The sequence below is a fragment of the Phalangium opilio genome, unplaced genomic scaffold, assembly GCF_054372755.1.
Source record: "Phalangium opilio isolate 3A_F unplaced genomic scaffold, DU_Popi_V2 ptg000077l_1, whole genome shotgun sequence".
Taxonomy (NCBI): Eukaryota; Metazoa; Arthropoda; class Arachnida; order Opiliones; family Phalangiidae; genus Phalangium; species Phalangium opilio.
In genome coordinates, this window is record NW_028324185.1 from 5,361,184 (window position 1) to 5,379,150 (window position 17,967).

Consider the following 17,967-nt stretch of genomic DNA (forward strand, 5'->3'; position numbering starts at 1 on the left):
TTTCACCATGTTGTTGGAATTTATTGATATTATAATGAAAGCTGTGTGAACCTCATAGTAGAATATTGAAGCCATTCATGAGATAGTTTGGCCGCCATGTTGGAAACTGGCCGCCGGGAATGTCATTTAGATACAGTATACTTTTCAAAAGTTATGAAAATTCGTATATTAAATTGTTGAAGACCGTCGTAACATCATACTTGAATATTGACGACGTGCTGCTGATAATTTGGGCGCCATCTTGGAAAATGACTGCGAGAAATGCCAATTATATTACCGCTATCTAAATTTTTTCGTTATTTCTTTACTGAGTAGATGATTTTCATGAACGTATTAAACACCATAAAAATAACTATTTCCAAGTCTAAGTTATCGACCCCATCTTTAAAAATGGTTACTGAAAGATTACTATCCTAAATCTGAAACAAAGAAAAACAAAGCTATTTCTGATGCAGGAATCAGAGTTGTGTGAATAAGTCTTTGACTTTAGCAATAGCGAACCCATCCCACTGATCGGAATTAAATCGTTTCCTAGCTATTGTTGACTTAATATTTTCATTAAAAACTCTCAACGTATTTGTAAGAAGTTGATTATCTGTTATTATTTTAAACCCCGCCTTACCATAACCATATCCAGTTACAGCATGTAAATGAAAGAAGTGTTCTCTGAACCTTTTTTCTCAAATGCCATCATTTGAGATTCTCTTCTTGTCATTTTGGTTTCAGATTTAAGAATGAAGACGTTCCAATTCGGGTCTGATAGTCTAGCAAAAGAACCAAGCTATTCCGCTTCTACAATAGCTAGGAAACCATTTAAAGCGCGAAGAATGGGGATGGGTTCGCGATCCCGAATCCTAAGTCCCATTCACGCCACTCAAGACCAACGATTAATACTCATTATCTATTACTGCGGAACCTCTTGTGTAAAGAACTGTGGATGTAGACGATCCGAATTAGTTTGCTCAGCATTGCGTGGACATTGTCTTTTTTGAGGGGTAACGAGAGGGTAGTTTTTACAAGCCTATCGAGTTGTCAATGAAACTTTTCATAACGCTTGAATATTTCTTTATTTAAAATCTAACGCCAGTAGTTGCTTATCAATAAATAGCGATAGTTTCACATACAGAAAATGAAATGGGTAGATTACCCTCGTCTCGACTCGGAGAGGTTTGTTTTGGTTCCTCAACTTGTTTAGTTTCTACTTTAACATAGACACTATCTGGGATCAATAGTGACACATTTTCTAGATTAGCATAGCACGAAACAAAGGCCGTAATCTAAATTTCAATATCGACCCAGAGTAAGAGTTTCCTTGCTTTGAATAATTTAGTATTATTTTTACGGTAAAACTATACATTTAAAAGTTCAATTAAGGCTCGTTTGCACAAGCGCGAGATTCCCGAGCCCATTAAATACAGGTGTCTAATAAGACAACAGTGTCCAGTAAGGAGACTGTTATCGAGACTGGTTTGGCGTTTGGTGAGGCAAGCAGTACTTTTGCCCTAGTATTGGATGGACATGAGATAAACTCCTTGGTTTGATTCTGCACATCTATGTCGAGCCAGAGCTGCAGTTGAAGTGCAGATATCTATCATTGAATCTGATGACGAGTGTTGCTGTGGGGATGTGATCTGCCTCAGCACCCCTTTTGGCTTACATATCAGACCTCTCTTTGCCCAGATAAGCGCTTGTTAAAGGGCTTCTTGTGGCGGAGGGGGCCCGAGTTCGGGAGTTGCTTCGGTTCTCCCTTGGTTCAGACCGTTCCTTGTCCCGTTCGCAGGTGTTGCCTTAATTGGCTCAACCCTCTATTGGCAACTCTCTGAGGGTCGCGCATACATTGTTTCGGTCGCGTGGTACTGATGTGCTTGAAGGGAAATCCTCCGTCCCCCGAGCCTCCTGTTACCTTAATCCTTTCCTGTCACCGACCTCTTCTGGCTGGGCTAGCCGCTGACGGTGTCCAGCTTCTGTCACCTGCTCAACGGGTTATGTCGGGGCCGCATGCCGATCCCGTGTGCCTTTTCGGCGTTTCCGCAGGTTCAATGTGGAATATGATGAGCCCAAAGCTAGGTGCTGCGCCTAATCAAGGCCTCTGGCATGCAGTGAATTCAATATAGGAATTTCGAGGAGATTTATATGTTTGAAATACATTTAGTATTTCCAGCATTCATTTTCCAAGATGGCGCCCAAACTATCAGTAGCAGGTCTTCAATATTCAATAATGAAGTTTAGACGGTCTTCAACATAATTATTACTAATTTTCATAATTTATGAATAATATACTGTATCTAAATGACATTCCCGGCGGCCATTTTCCAACATGGCGGCCAACTATCTGATGAATGGCTTCAATATTTTACCTTGAGGTTTACACAGCTCTGATTATAATATCTATCAATTTTCATAATTTTCCAACAATATGGTGAAATATACTGTACCTAACATTCACGGCGGCCATTTTCCAATATGGCGACTAAACTATCAAAGACGGAGCTGTAAAATTTTTCTATGATGCTCATGTGGTCCCAGTCATAATGTGTACCATTTATCATAGTTTTTGAAGAAGAATGTGGAATACATTGTAGCTGGCATTCCAGGCGGCCATTTTCCAAGATGGCGGAGAAAGCTCGCGCCCTACAGCAGGAGACTTTTAGTATAGTTTTTGTTGGGTCAAAAACAACACATGTACCAATTTTCATCTTTATGTTCAAATGTTCTAGGTCAAGCCCTGAAAGTCCTGGGCTAAAGGGAACGCCGCATTTATGAGAACCACTCTATCGGTAATTTCTGTAACACGTTACTGCCATTTCGGGAAACCGCTATTTTGGGAACTGCTGGTATGAGGACCGCTATTATGAAATCCGCTCATACGGGAATTGCTCATGTGAGGGCGTCCCGTTTCTCTGCTGTACTTGATGAGTAAAAGAAATTTAAACGTATACTTTAATAAGTTAGACCTGAAAGAGCGATAGCATTTACTATTTATTTATACACATAACATTCCTGAAAAAACTTTTTTTTTGTGTTAGAAGAATTCAGTTCGTCACCAGCCCCATAATGTCCGTGTCTTTTTATTTTTATTCTGTGGTTTTATCATACATTTTTACAGAAAATAGTCATTCGTGATAACGTAAGCCTTGTAATCTCTAGCTAACCGGGGCAATTTTTAACCCCTTCCTGCCCTGGTTTTTGCAAACCTAATGAGGAAGGGTTCCCCCTTGCTTGTTGCTTCTTCACGATAATATTACGCGTACAATGTTAAATTAAGAAGATTCAAATAATTATAATGCCTTGTGTTAGTCCAGCCGAGCTGGTGTCCAATTGATAATCTTTTAGGTCCTTGAGGCTCTCTCAGCTTCAACCCACTTGGTGGAATAGTCTATGACTACTAAAATATGAGTGTTCCCCTTTCTACTTCTAGGGTACTCACCCTTCAGATCTATCCCAATTATTTCCCAAGGTTGAGAAGGTTCTGCAGATTTCATAAATCCTGCCTGCTTAACGGGCGGGGATTTATGCTCTTGACAAATCTTACAGGTTTTAACAAATCTACTAACGTCTTTTGCCATACCTTCCCAGGTGTAATATTTTCTAATCCTTTCTAAAGTTTTACTGGTTCCTTGATGGCCAGCTGACGGAATATCATGACAGGCGGACGTTACTTTATTGACTAGGTTATCGGGAACTACTACCATGAACGATTCTACTATGTTAGGGTATATGGCACTATCACCATTATCATCCTGACTACTATTATTGTTGCTACTACTACTATTTCTACAACCGTTGCGTCTACTACTATTATTGCAACTATTGCGACTACTATTTTCGCCTCCTAACTGACCTACTATTGGAATGTTTCTATAAACAATACCGTCAATTATTTTGCAGGAGGGTGCAACTCGTTCTACCCATTTACCTATGCTATCCTTAGTACCTAATGAACGTTCCTCCAGAAACTTCAAGAGGCGACTAATTTTCGCGTCCACGCGCTGTTCTTCTATAATTAATTCTCTATCTAGAATTATTGGTTCCGTCTTTTCTATTTCTACTAATCCTATAACGGGTTCTTCCGTTTTTGTAGCTTCTGGGATACGTGAGAGGGCGTCCGCTACTATATTATTTTTCCCCGGAATGTAAACAATTTTAAAATCAAAAGACTGCAACTTTGTGCTCCATCTAGTGAATTTTCCGGTTGGATCTTTTGCATTTTTCAGCCACTCTAGCGATTTGTGGTCTGTGATGATCTCAAAAGGAGCGCCCTCCAGGTAAACCCTGAATTTTTCTACCGCCCATACTATGGCTAAGCATTCTCTTTCTGTGACAGAAAGCTTTCTCTGCGCGGAGTCTAAAGTCTTACTCGCGTATTGTACTACCCTACTTTTCCCGTCTACTATTTGGGTTAATACGGCGCCAAGCCCACAATTGGACGCGTCAGTATAGAGAGTGAACGGGGCTTTAAAGTTTGGCGATGCTATTATTGGGGCGGAGCTGAGTCTATTCTTCAGCGTCTCGAACGCGCTTTGTTGTTCAGGCCCCCACTGCCAACTAACATTATCATGAGTCAAATGATGTAAAGGGGTTGCTATGTCCGCGAACTTGGGGATGAAACGCCGGTAGAAGCCGGCCATTCCCAAGAACCGTCTTAGTTGTCGTACTGTACGAGGGATAGGGTATTCTCTAATTGAACTCACTTTTTCTGGGTCTACTTCTATACCCTGACTAGAAACAAGGTGTCCCAAGATGTGTGCCTTTTTGCGGCAGAATTGAGTTTTCGAGGATTTTATTGTCAGACCGTCGTTCTTTAAAATAGTTAAAACTTTTTCTAAACTTTCGAGATGATCTTCGAAAGTGTCTGAAACTATGTATAAATCGTCGAAATAATCGAATACTCCCTCTCTCGCTAACCCACCAAATAATTTATTGACTAGTCTTTGAAATGTTGCTGGGGCGTTTGTCAGTCCAAACATCATAACTTTGGGTCTATATATCCCACTATGCGTGACAAAAGCGCAAGTGTCACGACTGCCCTCGTGTAATGAAACTTGCCAATACCCACTTCTCATATTCATGACTGTGATATAATCTGGGGCTCTAATGGACTCTAAAATGTCTTCTATTCTTGGCAAGGGATATGAGTCCCTGCGTGTTACGTTGTTAAGTTTCCTATAGTGTATTACTAAGCGATGTTTTCCGTCAGGTTTTCCAACTACTAGTGTAGGAGCTGACCATGGACTACTACATGGTTCTATTAAATTCAAGTCTAACATTTCTTGAATAATCCCATCTATTATTTCTCTCTTATGTGGAGAGTATCTATACGGTGGACACGCTATAGGCAGACTATTGCCCGTGTCGACGTAATGCTCCGTGGATTTAGTTAAACCGGGGTTGACAGAAAACACGCTTTTAAATTTAAAAACTAGCGCTCTTAATTTCTCCTTCTTATCTTTATCTATGGGCGCTTCATCTATCGCCTTACAAATAGCTTCCCTATCGAACTCCTCGTCCTCGAATAAATTACATTGTACTAAATTAAAATTACTACCACTATTATAAAATTCGTATTCGACGGAAGGGTTCGTATCCCAACACCAACTCATCTGACCGTAACTAACCGTCATACCGGAAGTCCTTAAAAAGTCCAATCCTAATATACAAGGGTAAGCCAGGTCTTTGAGAATGAGTGCCTCGTGTGTCAAAAGTTTTCGCGAAAATTCTAAAGACATTGATATTGCCTCTTTTACTACTATTGAATTTTTATCTACAACTCTAAGTTTAATATCGACCGGTGAAATTTTAAATCCTAATTGTACTAAACTACTACTAAAGGTACAATCAATTAAAGTAACGGAACTTCCCGAATCTACTAATGCTATTTTAGGAATACCCGCTACGTTAATCTCTATAAGGCATTTCTTTCGATCGCTATCTTTTGACACGTGGAGACAGTCAAAGGCGAAGGGGCTATTTTTGAGGATTTCTACTTTCTCTTTGGGGGGGCTCCCTCTCCTCTGGGACCTCCCCTCCGGTCGTTTCCCGCTTGCTGGCAATACCTTTGGATATGGCCCTTCTTCCCACAAATGGTGCAAACTACGGTAGGGCAATCGGGTACCTTGTGCCCTTCTTGATTGCAATGCATACACCTAATCACGAAGTTACAATTAAAACTAGGTGGATTTGCTCTAGGCTGGAAACTACTAGGTTTATGTCTACGTCGCCCGCTTCTGTGGTTTCTAACTTTCTAGGTCATTGTTGTCCCTAGAGTTATTTTCTTGTTCTCATATTGCGATAAACATATTCCACCTGGAGAGAGAGTGGCAACTGAGCTTCCATTTGAAGCATTAATTCGCGCATGCTATTTATATAGTCGCGAACTCCTTCGTTAGGCCCTTGTTTCCTACTAATAATTTGCTCGCTTAATGCAGCGTCGTTTACGTCGAAAGCGAATTCCTTCTTAATTACTTTCTGTAACTCGGTGGGCTTGGTTGGTAAAGATTGCCACCATTCTAATGCTGGACCTATGAACATCTGGGGTACCCACGATTGAATAAAAAGATCGTCTGGCATAGCTAGAGTCTCCCTGATTTGTAAAATCTTTACTAAAAAATCCTTCGTACTCATATCGGATGGTTTCCCAGTGAAAGTTGGGGTGTTAATTTTCGGCATTCTATTATAATGCATGCTAGACCCACCTAATGTCGACGTGTGCGGACTATTTTGCGCTGTAAAATTAGCGGCACTACTAGGCATAGTCTGGACTGCTAAAGGTACAGTCGGATTAGGAGGTGGGGGTTGACTAATCCCCAAAGTCTGAGCGGTCTGAGGAAGTGAGGCTACTAAATTTTGTGCTTGTGCGAGTTGTGTTAACTGCACTTGCAAGTCGGCTAGTTGCTTTTGCATCGCCGCTAAATCTACGGTAGAAATCAACTGCATACCCGGAGGTATGGGATTTACTACGGATGGGATGGTATTCATATTTGAATTGGTGGTAGAGGTTGAATTACTCAAATTACTTATATTGCTACTACTAATGGTCGTTACTGGAGGAGAGAGGATACTTGGCACGCTAGTTACTACTACTATATTACTAGCTGCTGTTCCACTACTAATCCCTGCTCCAGCACCCACATTATTAACGTTTAATGTGTTCATTTTTCTACTATCTCTTTCCTGTGCCCGCTTTTCTCTACCTACAGTTTGAGATTCTCTATATGATTGTAAACAATCTGGGCAGCTAGAAAATGATCCCAATTGGGGTGTGCAATTTGAATGATTAACCTTACCAGTCATCAGTTAGACTATAGAATATTTCATACCTCCTACTATCGTCATAGCTTTCTACTAATTAGCTAAAATTAAAGTTCTGGATGCCTCCGGACTAGTTAATACTGGCATAGAAAGGCAATCCCGGCTGGGCCCCCCAAAATGTAACGCTATTTTGCTACTACCGGCGGACTACTACGCCTAGCGTTGACATTATCTACTACAACTACTATTAAACTTATAAATGGATTAAAATAGGTTATAATAAGGACAGGTTTTTGCCATACCAAGAGTCATGTTTATTATTAAACTACTATTTATACTATGAAGCATTACTTCGGCAATACACAAAAAAAACAAAGTATTTACTTAATATTAAACTAAACTACTATTCAATTAAATGGTTACTACTACTAAAATATACTACTATTATAAAATTACATTACCCCCAAAATAATAACATGCTACATGCGCTACTCGACCAATGCCAGATTAAATATTACTACTAAAATTATATACTACAAATATTAACACTACTATATACACGGCTACTACTACTACGCGTTAAGTCAATTGTACTCATCACTTATCGTTGGTCTCGAGACTTGAAGAATTGAAGAATGTAGATTCGGAGAACAGTGGCCATAGAGTTGAAGAGATGAGATGTAACGATACGAGAGTTAATACGGCGTGGGCTACTACGGGCTACAACGATGGTAGAAGGCAACGGCTGTCCATGAGGAACTTCTGGTGTGAGGAGAGCTGGTCTCAATTCAGGATTCTAAGTATTAGTTAGCGCGGAGACTAAGTCTTTTTGTCCATCCTTGGTCCAGAAGAAGTTTTTAAGTGGTGATGTTGCTGCTTCGGCTCACGAGCTCAGAATGATTTTCCTTTTTGGTTAAAATCTTGAAACCCCGTTTTAACCTGGGTCTTCTTAATGCTGTTATTTACAACCGTGCTTCTATTTCGGCTTCATATGGCCACCAATGTCGGTCCCACATGAGCCCTCCAATTAAGAACGGATGGCGTTCCTTTTTACTTAATGGCTTTCGCGGTAACGCGCTAAAAACCGTCTTCCACGAAAACGCACTACTATCGGCTTAAACAATTATTTGCATTGGTCGGTAGATTCTGGCAAAGGAACGAGTTCAATAGAAATGGCATGCACTTAAATAAAAATACATGGGATACAATATTTCCTATCTTAATTTATGACCCCAGGTATGGCTTTTATGGTATAACGAGAAAAAGGAGCGGTGACAATTTACGGGGGTCTAATGGCGACGCTAAGGTATTGAACTTCGCCGGTATACGATATTCACCCTTTCAATTTACGGGGGTCTAATGGCGACGCTAAGGTATTGAACTTCGCCGGTATACGAGTTTCACCCTTTCACATTATGCTTTATCTACTATTCTCTACGGATCTCTACTATCTTTCTAAACTATACGTAGGCATGGGCAAAAGCAATTATACGCCGTAGGCATGGGCAAAAGCAATCATACGCAGATGGAAAGGAATATTTCTTGGAATTTAGAAATATTTCGTTACAACCACCAAATTCTTATTTCATTCGCCTAGAAAATGGTCTAAAAGCTCCTTGTTTTAAATGGTCTACCCAAGCTCGCGTACTTATTCGAAAAAGAAAATATAATTCTATAAAAATTGGTATTTTTCATTATTTAGCTTAAAAACTATCAATATAATTTAATTTTTAATTTTTGGTAAATTACCTTGAACGGAAATTTACGCTTTAAATTACGGCGTAATTTACCATTTTCCAAAATTACCGCAATTTTCGAACCCTAGGTGTGACAATAAAACTTTTCGTTCGTCGCTTTAGGGAGAGCGAATGGTGGAGGTTGGAGTTGAGGTTATATTTTTCGTTCGTGGATTTTAAAAGGATGGGGATTACAATAGTAAGTTTAAGCATTACAAAACATTTAATCGTGCTAGTAAGATTAAACTGTGTCAATTGTGTTTTCTGTTGCTCGATATATTTGAAGCGAACAGAGGATTATGGTATTGCCTTAATTAAAATGAAAGTGTTAAGCTATGTCCGCACTAGGGTAAAATATTCGCTTCGCTCGCCACGCACGCTACGCTCGCCAAGTACGCCTTGAAAATCGCCTGTCCACACTGAGAAAATTTCGCGCGTAGCGTACGTAGCGAAGACGGCGAGAGAGAAAAAAAATGTTCAACTGGTTGAACTTTTTACGTCGATCTCGCCGGCGTATGCGAAGCACAACCAATCAGCGTCCATCGTTTTACGGACGTCATATTTAAAGAGCTGCATCGGTTTTTATTCACTATAGAAGTCTGAATTAATTGCATGCTGAATCTTGGTTTGGCTGCTATTTGGAATTTTTTTCGTTATGTCGGACCGTTCTTCAACTAGAATTGATATTAATGCAAATGCTCAACGAAGTGTTTATCCCCGTAAAAATCGTAATAATATCTCATTTGGGTGTGGGGTTATAAAAATCCCCATCTTTTTTTCTGTTCTGGAAAACTTCTCTAAACCAAATACGTTTTATATGGTCCCTTTTATTTTGTTTTCGAATTAATAGCGATGAAATAATTAAATTATTCGCATGAGCTAAACGCTTCACTCTACTGCAATTGCCCGCCATTACCTCGATCTATTCACAGAACTTATCCCACGTGACAAAGAAAAGGACGTGGATTGGTTGTGCGTCACCTACGCCGGCGAGATCGACGTAAAAAGTTCAACCAGTTGAACATTTTTTTTCTCTCTCGCCGTCTTCGCTACGTACGCTACGCGCGAAATTTTCTCAGTGTGGACAGGCGATTTTCTCGGCGTACTTGGCGAGCGTAGCGTGCGTGGCGAGCGAAGCGAATATTTTAGCCTAGTGCGGACATAGCTTAATGCTCCCTATAAAATTTTGCTCACCCGTCGACAAGAAGGATTTCACTCTTTCAGTCCTGGTCCCCTATTTCAAGATTCAAATAAATCGAGGGTCATTTTAAAAGCAAAAGGTATTATGTGATTTTAAGAATGGTCTTAACTATTAAGGTGGTGTTTATAGCGATCCCAGAAGTTAAAGCATAGCGCGGCTCCTGTGCAGCCCCTACAAGTTGACTTTCCTTACCAGCTCCAGTTTTGGCTTGGCAAAGCTAGAGGCATTTGTGGGCGGCATTTAGGAGTCTACCCATTCAACCGAATACCATTGGAACGAATCCCATTCATCGGAAAATTTCTAGCCAGTATTTTAAAATCTAGCCCAATGGCGGTTTTTTTTATTAAAAGGGAACATTTTCCCATTCAATCGAATCCCATTGGAACGAATTCCCTTCAACCGAAAGTTCCAAGCTAGTATATTAGTTTATTTGATTTCGAAGTGGTCTGCGTCCCACCGTGGTCTAGTGGTAAAGCGTCGGATCGTAACACAGAAAATGTTCGTTCGAATCTCCATCAGGAAGGTAAGTTTACTGAAATCGAATTATAAATATAATTCTGAATAATCGATAATAATCGAATTTATTTTCCTTGCAGGTTCTGAATTTAGAAGGCAAATTGCCTACTAAAGTTACAATGAGATGAGAGCTTTCGGCTCGTGAGCCTTCATCAGTCATACTAAAAATCTTAAACGCGTGACACTTACGAGGTGACCTCGGTTTTTAAAAAAAAATCTTATCACGCCCTCTCTTGAATAAAATGTTTGTCGTCTATGACTACCCAATATTTTGCTTCAGCAAAACCTTGTTTTAGATTTAATTTTCCTGATTTTTTAATAAATGTACCTTCAATAAATTTTCTTTTTCGCCAGTTTTTTTTTCGCCGATTCCCGGTATCGGAGACAGTGCATTTAGACCAATTTTAAAGAATAAACTTAAAGACACATTTATAGGAATAATATCTATTGTTGCTCAAACCAGTCCGATATGGTCTAGTGGCTAGGAAATCTGGCACTCACCCAGAAGGCCCGGGTTCGATTCCTGGTATCGGAGCGAGTGCTTTTGTATCGGTTTTGAAGAATAGACTTAAGGATATAGGTTTATGAATAGAATTAAGACTTGGTTAAGCAAGTCCGATATGGTCTAGTGGCTAGGATATCTGGCTTTCACCCTGAAGGCCCGGGTTCGATTCCCGGTATCGCAGACAGTGCTTTTGTACCGCTTTTATAGAATAAATTTAAAGACACATTTATAGGAATAATATCTAGGGTTGCTCAAACCAGTCCGATATGGTCTAGTGGCTAGGATATCTGGCTCTCACCCAGAAGGCCCGGGTTCGATTCCCGGTGTCGGAGACAGTGCGTTTGTACCAACTTTAAAGAATAAACTTAAAGACACATTTATAGGAATAATATCTAGGGATGCTCAAACCAGTCCGATATGGTCTAGTGGCTAGGATATCTGGCTCTCACCCAGAAGGCCCGGGTTCGATTCCTAGTATCGGAGCAAGTGCTTTTGTATCGGTTTTGAAGAATAGACTTAAGGATATAGGTTTATGAATAGAATTAAGACTTGGTTACGCAAGTCCGTTATGGTCTAGTGGCTAGAATATCTGGCTTTCACCCTGAAGGCCCGGGTTCGATTCCCGGTATCGCAGACAGTGCTTTTGTACCGCTTTTATAGAATAAATTTAAAAACACATTTATAGGATTAATATCTAGGGTTGCTCAAACCAGTCCGATATGGTCTAGTGGCTAGGATATCTGGCTCACACCAAGAAGGCCCGGGTTCGGTTCCCGGTATCGGAGACAGTGCGTTTAGACCAATTTTAAAGAATAAACTTAAAGACACATTTATAGGAATAATATCTATTGTTGCTCAAACCAGTCCGATATGGTGTAGTGGCTAGGAAATCTGGCTCTCACCCAGAAGGCCCGGGTTCGATTCCTAGTATCGGAGCAAGTGCTTTTGTACCGGTTTTGAAGAATAGACTTAAGGATATAGGTTTATGAATAGAATTAAGACTTAAGCAAGTCCGATATGGTCTAGTGGCTAGGATATCTGGCTCACACCCAGTAGGCCCGGGTTCGATTCCCGGTATCGGAGACACTGCGTTTAGACCAATTTTAAAGAATAAACTTTAAGACACATTTATGGGAATAATATCTATTGTTGCTCAAACCAGTCCGATATGGTCTAGTGGCTAGGATATCTGGCTCTCACCCAGAAGGCCCGGGTTCGATTCCTAGTATCGGAGCAAGTGCTTTTGTACCGGTTTTGAAGAATAGACTTAAGGATATAGGTTTATGAATAGAATTAAGACTTAAGCAAATCCAATATGGTCTAGTGGCTAGGATATCTGGCTCTCACACAGAAGGCCCGGGTTCGATTCCTGGTATCGGAGCAAGTGCTTTTGTACCGGTTTTGAAGAATAGACTTAAGGATATAGGTTTATTAATAGAATTAAGACTTTAGCAAGTCCGATATGGTCTAGTGGCTAGGATATCTGGCTCTCACCCAGAAGGCCCGGGTTCGATTCCAGGTATCGGAGACAGTGCGTTTGTACCAACTTTAAAGAATAAACTTAAAGACACATTTATAGGAATAATATCTAGGGTTGCTCACACCAGTTCCATATGGTCTAGTGGCTAGGATATCTGGCTCTCACCCAGAAGGCCCGGGTTCGATTCCTGGTATCGGAGACAGTGCGTTTGTACCAACTTTAAAGAATAAACTTAAAGACACATTTATAGGAATAATATCTAGGGATGCTCAAACCAGTCCGATATGGTCTAGTGGCTAGGATATCTGGCTCACACCAAGAAGGCCCGGGTTCGGTTCCCGGTATCGGAGACAGTGCGTTTAGACCAATTTTAAAGAATAAACTTAAAGACACATTTATAGGAATAATATCTATTGTTGCTCAAACCAGTCCGATATGGTGTAGTGGCTAGGAAATCTGGCTCTCACCCAGAAGGCCCGGGTTCGATTCCTAGTATCGGAGCAAGTGCTTTTGTACCGGTTTTGAAGAATAGACTTAAGGATATAGGTTTATGAATAGAATTAAGACTTAAGCAAGTCCGATATGGTCTAGTGGCTAGGATATCTGGCTCACACCCAGTAGGCCCGGGTTCGATTCCCGGTATCGGAGACAGTGCGTTTAGACCAATTTTAAAGAATAAACTTAAAGACACATTTATAGGAATAATATCTATTGTTGCTCAAACCAGTCCGATATGGTGTAGTGGCTAGGAAATCTGGCTCTCACCCAGAAGGCCCGGGTTCGATTCCTAGTATCGGAGCAAGTGCTTTTGTACCGGTTTTGAAGAATAGACTTAAGGATATAGGTTTATGAATAGAATTAAGACTTAAGCAAGTCCGATATGGTCTAGTGGCTAGGATATCTGGCTCACACCCAGTAGGCCCGGGTTCGATTCCCGGTATCGGAGACAGTGCGTTTAGACCAATTTTAAAGAATAAACTTTAAGACACATTTATGGGAATAATATCTATTGTTGCTCAAACCAGTCCGATATGGTCTAGTGGCTAGGATATCTGGCTCTCACCCAGAAGGCCCGGGTTCGATTCCTAGTATCGGAGCAAGTGCTTTTGTACCGGTTTTGAAGAATAGACTTAAGGATATAGGTTTATGAATAGAATTAAGACTTAAGCAAATCCAATATGGTCTAGTGGCTAGGATATCTGGCTCTCACACAGAAGGCCCGGGTTCGATTCCTGGTATCGGAGCAAGTGCTTTTGTACCGGTTTTGAAGAATAGACTTAAGGATATAGGTTTATTAATAGAATTAAGACTTTAGCAAGTCCGATATGGTCTAGTGGCTAGGATATCTGGCTCTCACCCAGAAGGCCCGGGTTCGATTCCAGGTATCGGAGACAGTGCGTTTGTACCAACTTTAAAGAATAAACTTAAAGACACATTTATAGGAATAATATCTAGGGTTGCTCACACCAGTTCCATATGGTCTAGTGGCTAGGATATCTGGCTCTCACCCAGAAGGCCCGGGTTCGATTCCTGGTATCGGAGACAGTGCGTTTGTACCAACTTTAAAGAATAAACTTAAAGACACATTTATAGGAATAATATCTAGGGATGCTCAAACCAGTCCGATATGGTCTAGTGGCTAGGATATCTGGCTCACACCAAGAAGGCCCGGGTTCGGTTCCCGGTATCGGAGACAGTGCGTTTAGACCAATTTTAAAGAATAAACTTAAAGACACATTTATAGGAATAATATCTATTGTTGCTCAAACCAGTCCGATATGGTGTAGTGGCTAGGAAATCTGGCTCTCACCCAGAAGGCCCGGGTTCGATTCCTAGTATCGGAGCAAGTGCTTTTGTACCGGTTTTGAAGAATAGACTTAAGGATATAGGTTTATGAATAGAATTAAGACTTAAGCAAGTCCGATATGGTCTAGTGGCTAGGATATCTGGCTCACACCCAGTAGGCCCGGGTTCGATTCCCGGTATCGGAGACAGTGCGTTTAGACCAATTTTAAAGAATAAACTTTAAGACACATTTATGGGAATAATATCTATTGTTGCTCAAACCGGTCCGATATGGTCTAGTGGCTAGGATATCTGGCTCTCACCCAGAAGGCCCGGGTTCGATTCCTAGTATCGGAGCAAGTGCTTTTGTACCGGTTTTGAAGAATAGACTTAAGGATATAGGTTTATGAATAGAATTAAGACTTAAGCAAATCCAATATGGTCTAGTGGCTAGGATATCTGGCTCTCACACAGAAGGCCCGGGTTCGATTCCTGGTATCGGAGCAAGTGCTTTTGTACCGGTTTTGAAGAATAGACTTAAGGATATAGGTTTATTAATAGAATTAAGACTTTAGCAAGTCCGATATGGTCTAGTGGCTAGGATATCTGGCTCTCACCCAGAAGGCCCGGGTTCGATTCCAGGTATCGGAGACAGTGCGTTTGTACCAACTTTAAAGAATAAACTTAAAGACACATTTATAGGAATAATATCTAGGGTTGCTCACACCAGTTCCATATGGTCTAGTGGCTAGGATATCTGGCTCTCACCCAGAAGGCCCGGGTTCGATTCCTGGTATCGGAGAGAGTGCTTTTGTACCGGTTTTGAAGAATAGACTTAAGGATATAGGTTTATTAATAGAATTAAGACTTGGTTAAGCAATTCCGATAATGTCTAGTGGCTAGGATATCTGGCATTCACCCTGTAGGCCCGGTTTCGATTCCCGGTAACGCAGACTGTGCTTTTGTACCGATTTTATAGAATAAATTTAAAAACACATTTATAGGATTAATATCTAGGGTTGCTCAAACCAGTCCGATATGGTCTAGTGGCTAGGATATCTGGCTCACACCAAGAAGGCCCGGGTTCGGTTCCCGGTATCGGAGACAGTGCGTTTAGACCAATTTTAAAGAATAAACTTAAAGACACATTTATAGGAATAATATCTATTGTTGCTCAAACCAGTCCGATATGGTGTAGTGGCTAGGAAATCTGGTTCTCACCCAGAAGGCCCGGGTTCGGTTCCTGGTATCGGAGCGAGTGCTTTTGTATCGGTTTTGAAGAATAGACTTAAGGATATAGGTTTATGAATAGAATTAAGACTTCGTTACGCAAGTCCGATATGGTCTAGTGGCTAGAATATCTGGCTTTCACCCTGAAGGCCCGGGTTCGATTCCCGGTATCGCAGACAGTGCTTTTGTACCGCTTTTATAGAATAAATTTAAAGACCCATTTATAGGAATAATATCTAGGGTTGCTCAAACCAGTCCGATATGGTCTAGTGGCTAGGATATCTGGCTCTCACCCAGAAGGCCCGGGTTCGATTCCAGGTATCGGAGACAGTGCGTTTGTACCAACTTTAAAGAATAAACTTAAAGACACATTTATAGGAATAATATCTAGGGTTGCTCAAACCAGTTCCATATGGTCTAGTGGCTAGGATATCTGGCTCTCACCCAGAAGGCCCGGGTTCGATTCCTGGTATCGGAGCGAGTGCTTTTGTATCGGTTTTGAAGAATAGACTTAAGGATATAGGTTTATGAATAGAATTAAGACTTGGTTACGCAAGTCCGATATGGTCTAGTGGCTAGAATATCTGGCTTTCACCCTGAAGGCCCGGGTTCGATTCCCGGTATCGCAGACAGTGCTTTTGTACCGCTTTTATAGAATAAATTTAAAAACACATTTATAGGATTAATATCTAGGGTTGCTCAAACCAGTCCGATATGGTCTAGTGGCTAGGATATCTGGCTCACACCAAGAAGGCCCGGGTTCGGTTCCCGGTATCGGAGACAGTGCGTTTAGACCAATTTTAAAGAATAAACTTAAAGACACATTTATAGGAATAATATCTATTGTTGCTCAAACCAGTCCGATATGGTGTAGTGGCTAGGAAATCTGGCTCTCACCCAGAAGGCCCGGGTTCGATTCCTAGTATCGGAGCAAGTGCTTTTGTACCGGTTTTGAAGAATAGACTTAAGGATATAGGTTTATGAATAGAATTAAGACTTAAGCAAGTCCGATATGGTCTAGTGGCTAGGATATCTGGCTCACACCCAGTAGGCCCGGGTTCGATTCCCGGTATCGGAGACAGTGCGTTTAGACCAATTTTAAAGAATAAACTTTAAGACACATTTATGGGAATAATATCTATTGTTGCTCAAACCAGTCCGATATGGTCTAGTGGCTAGGATATCTGGCTCTCACCCAGAAGGCCCGGGTTCGATTCCTAGTATCGGAGCAAGTGCTTTTGTACCGGTTTTGAAGAATAGACTTAAGGATATAGGTTTATGAATAGAATTAAGACTTAAGCAAATCCAATATGGTCTAGTGGCTAGGATATCTGGCTCTCACACAGAAGGCCCGGGTTCGATTCCTGGTATCGGAGCAAGTGCTTTTGTACCGGTTTTGAAGAATAGACTTAAGGATATAGGTTTATTAATAGAATTAAGACTTTAGCAAGTCCGATGTGGTCTAGTGGCTAGGATATCTGGCTCTCACCCAGAAGGCCCGGGTTCGATTCCAGGTATCGGAGACAGTGCGTTTGTACCAACTTTAAAGAATAAACTTAAAGACACATTTATAGGAATAATATCTAGGGTTGCTCACACCAGTTCCATATGGTCTAGTGGCTAGGATATCTGGCTCTCACCCAGAAGGCCCGGGTTCGATTCCTGGTATCGGAGAGAGTGCTTTTGTACCGGTTTTGAAGAATAGACTTAAGGATATAGGTTTATTAATAGAATTAAGACTTGGTTACGCAAGTCCGTTATGGTCTAGTGGCTAGAATATCTGGCTTTCACCCTGAAGGCCCGGGTTCGATTCCCGGTATCGCAGACAGTGCTTTTGTACCGCTTTTATAGAATAAATTTAAAGACCCATTTATAGGAATAATATCTAGGGTTGCTCAAACCAGTCCGATATGGTCTAGTGGCTAGGATATCTGGCTCTCACCCAGAAGGCCCGGGTTCGATTCCAGGTATCGGAGACAGTGCGTTTGTACCAACTTTAAAGAATAAACTTAAAGACACATTTATAGGAATAATATCTAGGGTTGCTCAAACCAGTTCCATATGGTCTAGTGGCTAGGATATCTGGCTCTCACCCAGAAGGCCCGGGTTCGATTCCTGGTATCGGAGCGAGTGCTTTTGTATCGGTTTTGAAGAATAGACTTAAGGATATAGGTTTATGAATAGAATTAAGACTTGGTTACGCAAGTCCGATATGGTCTAGTGGCTAGAATATCTGGCTTTCACCCTGAAGGCCCGGGTTCGATTC

The 17,967-nt window shown here is 41.1% G+C and overlaps 22 non-coding genes across 22 annotated transcripts; all 22 read left to right on the plus strand.

Annotated features, from left to right (window-relative positions):
* Positions 1 to 11,466: 11,466 nt before the first annotated feature.
* Positions 11,467 to 11,538, plus strand: TRNAE-CUC (transfer RNA glutamic acid (anticodon CUC)). Its single transcript has one exon. It is a non-coding gene; the product is annotated as a tRNA-Glu (tRNA).
* Positions 11,539 to 11,617: 79 nt separating this feature from the next.
* Positions 11,618 to 11,689, plus strand: TRNAE-CUC (transfer RNA glutamic acid (anticodon CUC)). The gene has a single exon. It is a non-coding gene; the product is annotated as a tRNA-Glu (tRNA).
* A 230-nt stretch (positions 11,690 to 11,919) lies between these two features.
* TRNAV-CAC (transfer RNA valine (anticodon CAC)) lies at positions 11,920 to 11,991 on the plus strand. Its single transcript has one exon. It is a non-coding gene; the product is annotated as a tRNA-Val (tRNA).
* Positions 11,992 to 12,217: 226 nt separating this feature from the next.
* Positions 12,218 to 12,289, plus strand: TRNAV-CAC (transfer RNA valine (anticodon CAC)). Its single transcript has one exon. It is a non-coding gene; the product is annotated as a tRNA-Val (tRNA).
* Positions 12,290 to 12,368: 79 nt separating this feature from the next.
* TRNAE-CUC (transfer RNA glutamic acid (anticodon CUC)) lies at positions 12,369 to 12,440 on the plus strand. The gene has a single exon. It is a non-coding gene; the product is annotated as a tRNA-Glu (tRNA).
* Positions 12,441 to 12,662: 222 nt separating this feature from the next.
* Positions 12,663 to 12,734, plus strand: TRNAE-CUC (transfer RNA glutamic acid (anticodon CUC)). The gene has a single exon. It is a non-coding gene; the product is annotated as a tRNA-Glu (tRNA).
* A 230-nt stretch (positions 12,735 to 12,964) lies between these two features.
* Positions 12,965 to 13,036, plus strand: TRNAV-CAC (transfer RNA valine (anticodon CAC)). The gene has a single exon. It is a non-coding gene; the product is annotated as a tRNA-Val (tRNA).
* Positions 13,037 to 13,262: 226 nt separating this feature from the next.
* Positions 13,263 to 13,334, plus strand: TRNAV-CAC (transfer RNA valine (anticodon CAC)). The gene has a single exon. It is a non-coding gene; the product is annotated as a tRNA-Val (tRNA).
* A 226-nt stretch (positions 13,335 to 13,560) lies between these two features.
* On the plus strand, positions 13,561 to 13,632 carry TRNAV-CAC (transfer RNA valine (anticodon CAC)). Its single transcript has one exon. It is a non-coding gene; the product is annotated as a tRNA-Val (tRNA).
* A 79-nt stretch (positions 13,633 to 13,711) lies between these two features.
* On the plus strand, positions 13,712 to 13,783 carry TRNAE-CUC (transfer RNA glutamic acid (anticodon CUC)). The gene has a single exon. It is a non-coding gene; the product is annotated as a tRNA-Glu (tRNA).
* Positions 13,784 to 14,005: 222 nt separating this feature from the next.
* On the plus strand, positions 14,006 to 14,077 carry TRNAE-CUC (transfer RNA glutamic acid (anticodon CUC)). The gene has a single exon. It is a non-coding gene; the product is annotated as a tRNA-Glu (tRNA).
* A 230-nt stretch (positions 14,078 to 14,307) lies between these two features.
* On the plus strand, positions 14,308 to 14,379 carry TRNAV-CAC (transfer RNA valine (anticodon CAC)). The gene has a single exon. It is a non-coding gene; the product is annotated as a tRNA-Val (tRNA).
* Positions 14,380 to 14,605: 226 nt separating this feature from the next.
* Positions 14,606 to 14,677, plus strand: TRNAV-CAC (transfer RNA valine (anticodon CAC)). Its single transcript has one exon. It is a non-coding gene; the product is annotated as a tRNA-Val (tRNA).
* Positions 14,678 to 14,756: 79 nt separating this feature from the next.
* Positions 14,757 to 14,828, plus strand: TRNAE-CUC (transfer RNA glutamic acid (anticodon CUC)). The gene has a single exon. It is a non-coding gene; the product is annotated as a tRNA-Glu (tRNA).
* Positions 14,829 to 15,050: 222 nt separating this feature from the next.
* TRNAE-CUC (transfer RNA glutamic acid (anticodon CUC)) lies at positions 15,051 to 15,122 on the plus strand. Its single transcript has one exon. It is a non-coding gene; the product is annotated as a tRNA-Glu (tRNA).
* Positions 15,123 to 15,503: 381 nt separating this feature from the next.
* TRNAV-CAC (transfer RNA valine (anticodon CAC)) lies at positions 15,504 to 15,575 on the plus strand. Its single transcript has one exon. It is a non-coding gene; the product is annotated as a tRNA-Val (tRNA).
* A 381-nt stretch (positions 15,576 to 15,956) lies between these two features.
* Positions 15,957 to 16,028, plus strand: TRNAE-CUC (transfer RNA glutamic acid (anticodon CUC)). The gene has a single exon. It is a non-coding gene; the product is annotated as a tRNA-Glu (tRNA).
* A 381-nt stretch (positions 16,029 to 16,409) lies between these two features.
* On the plus strand, positions 16,410 to 16,481 carry TRNAV-CAC (transfer RNA valine (anticodon CAC)). Its single transcript has one exon. It is a non-coding gene; the product is annotated as a tRNA-Val (tRNA).
* A 226-nt stretch (positions 16,482 to 16,707) lies between these two features.
* TRNAV-CAC (transfer RNA valine (anticodon CAC)) lies at positions 16,708 to 16,779 on the plus strand. The gene has a single exon. It is a non-coding gene; the product is annotated as a tRNA-Val (tRNA).
* A 79-nt stretch (positions 16,780 to 16,858) lies between these two features.
* Positions 16,859 to 16,930, plus strand: TRNAE-CUC (transfer RNA glutamic acid (anticodon CUC)). Its single transcript has one exon. It is a non-coding gene; the product is annotated as a tRNA-Glu (tRNA).
* A 222-nt stretch (positions 16,931 to 17,152) lies between these two features.
* Positions 17,153 to 17,224, plus strand: TRNAE-CUC (transfer RNA glutamic acid (anticodon CUC)). The gene has a single exon. It is a non-coding gene; the product is annotated as a tRNA-Glu (tRNA).
* Positions 17,225 to 17,605: 381 nt separating this feature from the next.
* On the plus strand, positions 17,606 to 17,677 carry TRNAE-CUC (transfer RNA glutamic acid (anticodon CUC)). Its single transcript has one exon. It is a non-coding gene; the product is annotated as a tRNA-Glu (tRNA).
* The last annotated feature ends 290 nt before the right edge of the window (positions 17,678 to 17,967 follow it).